At 44.2% G+C, this 6021-nt stretch overlaps 1 long non-coding RNA gene across 1 annotated transcript; it reads left to right on the forward strand.

The window, feature by feature from the left end:
• The first annotated feature begins 235 nt into the window (after nucleotides 1–235).
• Nucleotides 236–4925, forward strand: LOC129528217 (uncharacterized). The gene is made up of 2 exons (XR_008673439.2): nucleotides 236–445; nucleotides 4598–4925. It is a non-coding gene; the product is annotated as an uncharacterized lncRNA (long non-coding RNA).
• The last annotated feature ends 1096 nt before the right edge of the window (nucleotides 4926–6021 follow it).

A 6021-nucleotide genomic window follows, 5' to 3' on the forward strand; every position in this document is an offset into this window, starting at 1 on the left:
TTTCCTTTTCCCATTTGCAAAGACTTGTTTCCTTTGTGTCTGTGTCTTGTCTTGAGGTAGGCGTTCAGGGTGAACACCAGTGGGTGTCCCCCTCCAAGCAGTGCTCAGCCTCCCCGGGGTTAGTGACGCCTCAAACCTGCGTCAGTGACGCCTCAAATCTGCGTTAGTGACGCCTCAAACCTGCGTCAGTGACGCCTCAAATCTGCGTTAGTGACGCCTCAAACCTGCGTTAGTGACGCTCAGGCTGTTTGTTGGGAGCGGTGCACAAGCCCCCTGCTCCGCTGGGCCCGCGGCGTGCCTGCGTCTGCCTCTCTGCACCCTGCAGCGCGGCCAGCAGGGAGCGCACCCGGGAACCCCCAAGAGTTCCCGTTTTCACTTCTTTGCAGGATGGTAATGGATCATGGACGTGCAAAACAAAACAAACTTGGAGAGCTTCAGAATAACAGTGAGTCTGAACAGTTGTCATTCTGATTCAGTGGCTTCCTGTTACTGTAGCTATTCCTATCTATCACACCATTTCACAGAGCTCTACATATTTTACCTCTAAATCCAAGCTACAAACAAAACTAGCTTACATTTATTAAGTACTTGCCAGGTACTCATCTAAGCATTTAACATGAAGAAATGCACTTAAATATCAGGATAACACGAAAATACAAGTACTATCAACATTTCCATTTTATTGATGAGGAAATTGAGGCTTACAGGGATGAGGCTTAGCTAACACGTGGTAAGCCAGGATTCAAACCCAGGCTGATTAACTCCAGGCCCCACACTCTTACTGCACCCAGCACTGCTTCCTACGTATCTAGCAAGTATGTTTTCTGTGTCAGGCACTCTGCTGAAAATTGCATATGAATAATGGACAAAACGCATGGGGTTTTCAGTCTGCGGTCACAGAAATGAATAAACATACACACACACAAAATTTAAAGTAGTAATAAGTGTTATGAGGAACAAGAGAAGGACACTGAGAAATGGAACAATGAGAGGAGGAGGGGGAGGGAAAGGAAGCTACAAGTTCGGTGGTTGGGGAAGGATTCTCTCAGCCTCACCTGGTGTTGCATTCCAGACCCCACTAGAGACAGTGCTGGGTCAAAAAGCCAGGTGAGATTGAAGAATGAGAAGACAGGAAGAACGAGCTCTCTGGGAAGAGAGACCAGATGTGTGAAGCCTTACGAAAAACAAAGAAAAAACAAAAGGAAAGAAGAACTTGGTGTTTTCATGTGGAGTGAAATCAAAACCATTTGCCCTGCTACATGTCCAAGACATTCAGCCAATATCAATGCCCACTTCTAATCCTTTTTAATACAGAAAGTGTATTAGAAATAAATGCTCGTTGTCTTTGGCCTGGATCCGTGACTACTCTGCAAGGAAGGGTTGTCAAACCACATTTGGGCCACCCTGAGATTGTGATTGGCTGTGAAACAGGATTGGCTGCAACACATTCAACCAGAATGGCCCAGCCCATATATCTGTCTAAATCTTGCAAGGACTGCAAGCAGACCTAATGGAAGACCTTGCCTTCACTGGGCGAAGGAGACCCGGTGCGAGGATTCTCAAGAGGTGCAGTCATCTGAAGAAGAGAAAACACTGGCTTTGCGGCCCAGCACTTTCTGTTGTGGGGCCTGGAACACTATGCCAGCTGGGGCTGAGTTCTTAAAGGTCCTGCACTAGACCGGACATGAGTGGAGCCGTGGCACCGTGGCTCCATTATTTACCAACATGTCCGGAGCTGAGAACTGTGCCTGAAATATAGTGAATGCTCATGAGAATTATTGGATAAGCTGAGAAAAATCATTTAGGTGAGTGGACAGAAGGAAGAGGAGTAGCTCAGCCATTCTACTTGGAGAATAGAGGAACTTTCATAGCTTTTATTGAACATCTTGTTTCAGATTATTGGTTAATTTATTATTTTGTTTTGTGTATTAGTTTGTTTATGGGTTGCCTGCCTATGGGTTTATTAAAAGAGAAGGGAATGCGTTTAGATAAGGAAAGAAAGACTGCCCTTGAAATGTATGTTCTTGGAGAAATCATCAATGTTTTAAGTTGTCTTTGTCACTGAACAGAACAAAAAGCCAACCTAGTAGAAGTTCTCAGTTCTCACCTTTGTGCCTTTCCCAGGCATGTGATGAGCACTGGCTGCTTGTGGTCACAGCTGCCCTTCTCAGAGTATGGCACTTGGTTGAAATGAGGGGGGTCCTCTCTAGGGAGGTTATGACCCCACCTCATACCTTAGGCAGCTCTTGGCCAATGACTGACTGACAAAGGGGCACAAAAGCCTGCCCCTTTTCTCAAAGTGTGGCCATCTCTGTAACACCTTTTACATTTCCAGGTGCTCCCTGTGACCGGGCTGAGGCTCTAATCTCTATCACACTCCCCGTCCCTACTTAGCTTTCTTCCCCTGCCCACCTGCCTCCCTCATCCCTCTCCTCCTGAGCTCTTCCATCAGTCAATCACTTATATAAGAAGCCTCACTTAGGACCTGCTTTTAGGGAACCTGAATAAGGCTGGCAGGGTTCATTGTTCTTCCAGACATTGCTTTTCTTTCTGTCTGAGCTGATCCCCCAGCTGGGGATCCATTTCCCACACTCTGTAAGCCTGGGGACCTCATGCTTACCACCTTATCTTTGTGCCTATGGATGACTGTCAAGGGAAACATTTTCTCTAGGAACTGCATTGCTAATGGGATCAAACATTGGCAACATATCGATCAAGTCTCCTTTTCTTTTTTTCTTTTTTTTTAAGACAGAGTTTCACTCTTGTTGCCCAGGCAGGAGTGCAATGGCGCGATCTCGGCTGACCGCAACCTCCACCTCCCAGGTTCAAGTGATTCTCTTGCCTCAGCCTCCCGAGTAGCTGGGATTACAGGCACGCGCCATCACACCCAGCTAATTTTGTATTTTTAGTAGAGATGGGGTTTCTCCATGTTGGTCAGGCTGGTCTCGAACTCCTGACCTCAGGTGATCTGCCCGCCTCAGCCTCCCAAAGTTCTGGGATTACAGGCATGAGCCACTGCGCCCGGCCTCAAGTCTCCTTTTCTATTGCAGTGTTTGTTTTGTCACTGGCAAATAGTCCTTCCCACGTCCCATAATTTTCTTTTTAATTGGCATATTCTTTCTTTAGATCTGTCAATGTCTTAAATTGCAATAGTCAGACTATGTTGGCTTGTGTCTTATTTTCTGTACTTAAGGTAACTTTGCATTCTGACTTCACCAGCTTTATGTTGATTTTATAGCTTGGTCCTCAAAGCGCAATCATACTCCAATGATTGCCATGTGCTGGGGGATAAATCCCACATTTATTACACTAAATTCATGAAAAGGTTTGAATTTCACTGTTTGCTCATTTCACTTCTGGGAATGAAACTCCGTAAATACTTTCATTTGTCAAGAAATCAAGAAAGACTTTTATTACAATGGCTTACTTTCTGAAAGGTATGTGTTATTTTAAGGATAACAAGAATCTGCAAATTGATGTTCCCTGAATATGACTTGAGTAATATAGTAGTTTATGTTTGCACAGAAGGTGCTGACTTGGATGGAGAGAATATTTCAACTTCTGGCTCTTAGTAAAGTGGTAAGCTAGAAACTTTTGCCTGGCTTCATTCCTATCTAACTCCCAGGAATGACTTGCAAATTCATGAGATAATGTCTGAGAACCACTCTGCGCTCTTAAGAGAAAGGAGCCAGATAAATGTAACGTATCATCATTAGAGCCACTGCATTTTGCTTAACTTCCACACTTCTGGGAAAATGATTAAGCGGCTTGGCTTCTTCCTTTCCCAAAGTCCTTTACCCAGGTGCCATATCCTTGCTGTCTATATGGTTACAACTTTACCATTCTTTCTGTTCACACTTCTTCATTTTAAGGAAAACAAAACTACAAAGTTTTAGGTAACCCACCTTAGCTAGGACAGCTCCTGAGTGCACAGGCTGGGATTTGAATATAATGCCTCCCCCCTACTCATACACTCAGATTTTTTACTATAGAGGATAAGAACTAGCTTCCCCAATCTCAGTCATTTCATGTACTGAGAATCTGCAGGAGGTTAATGAGGTTGAATGACACTGTGGCAGGTGCACTCATCTTGTGGTAAGGGATTCGGTACTGAGCATTCTCATCTCCCAGTCAGTCATTCTTAACACGTTCTGTAGTCCCTTTAAAGCCCTGCTTTCAAGAACCACTGTGATTACAGTGATCTGTAAATGTATGTCGTGGTGGATCTTAAGGTTACCCCCAGCCAGGACATGGGTGCTGAGGGGTGGGAGCACAGCCCAGGCCCCCTGAAGAACGCAGGTGGTGCTGCACATGGCACCCATCAGCCTGCTGTCCTGGGGCGCTGTGGGCAGTGGAAAGGACCTCAGTCCAGAGTCTGCCGATCTAGCTGCCGGAACTAACTCTCCCCACACTCGCTGTGAGACCTAGAGCAATTCATAGACCTTCATGCAACTCAGTCCCACATTGGTTGGGAATGAGGCAAAAGGTAGTTTGGAGGCAATCTCTTAACCTCTTAACAATCTCCTCAAAATGCAACTGGAACATTCTAAGTACTCAGTGAATATTCTGCTCTCTTGTCACTGTTCTCTTCTTCCAGCTTGGAAAGTAGGCTTGGGACTAGACGTGAAGCTGCCATCTTGCATACATGAAAGCCATCATGAGGAAGGATGTCAGTGGCTCACAATGAAAGGACGAAGGCACCAGAGCAGCTCAAGGCGCTGGGGATATTCTGCTGCTGCTGCGCCAGCCTGGGATGGCCCATCTCTGCACACCCGGCATGTGAGGAAAGTTCATTCACGTTTGGTTAAGCCACCATAGCAGGGTTTCCATAAAAGCAATGATCATTTCATCATATCTAACAAAAATTAGAAGCATCAATGCTATCAAGAAATATTTGAAATATGTCTTATTTAATGATGATCCTTGCCTGTGTGTGGTGTGCCTTAATTTATTAGGTAATAATAATTACATATATATACACATATATGTATATATATTTATATATCTCACTATTTTATATATACTCATATATGTGTGTATATATCACATCCTATATTATAAACATATATATAACTATTAACTATTACCATATATAGATAACATATAATCTTATATATACAATTTATAACTTACAAGTATATAAGTACTCATATGTTGGATCATATGCACAAAAGCTTTTTCTGATAGGTGTGTGTGATCCAGAAAGTGTGGAGAGCATTTCTCACAAAGTCTCTAAGTGCCATGGTAATAGTTACACAAAGCTATGTAACATATAGGGCATAGATCTTAATAACCACTCTGAGAAAGAAGAGTAATTCATATTAATGCTCAGGGTTTATAGCTGCCTAGTTCCAAATGTTTCCATGTCCCTTGGCAAGGGAGCCACGGAGGCAATCGCCCTCCCACACCTTCTGAGATTTTAGTTTACAGCTTTATGCCACTTTTCCATTCTGAATGGAAACTTCTTTGTGAAATCACTAATGTTAACATGCCTTAGGAACTATCTTATGCAGCCTATCGTCCACTCCAAAGAGAAAAGAAATGTCCCAGAGGTGGCTGGGCGTGGTGGCTCACGCCTGTAGTCCCAGCACTTTGAGAGGCTGAGGTGGGCAGATCGCCTGAGGTCAGGAGTTCGAGACCAGCCTGGCCAACATGGTGAAACCCTGTCTCTACTAAAAATACAAAAATTAGCTGGGCATGGTGGTGGGTGCCTGTAATCCCAGCTACTTGGGAGGCTGAGGCAGGAGAATTGCTTGAAACTGGGAAGTGGAGGTTGCAGTGAGCCGAGATCACGCCACTCCACTCCTCCAGCCTGGCAACAGAGCAAGACTCTGTCTCAAAAGAAAAAAAAAAAAAAAGAAATGAAAGAAAAAGAAAAGAAATGTCCCAGAGGCGACTCTCCTTGCATCCAAGATTCTACCATATTGTTGAATCTAATAACGTTTGCCCTTCTAGAGCATAAAACAAATGGAATTAAAGCTCATGGGGAAAAATATGCCCAACATGTGTTACTGGTTGGAG

This window comes from Gorilla gorilla, chromosome 17 (genome assembly GCF_029281585.2).
Source record: "Gorilla gorilla gorilla isolate KB3781 chromosome 17, NHGRI_mGorGor1-v2.1_pri, whole genome shotgun sequence".
NCBI lineage: Eukaryota > Metazoa > Chordata > Mammalia > Primates > Hominidae > Gorilla > Gorilla gorilla.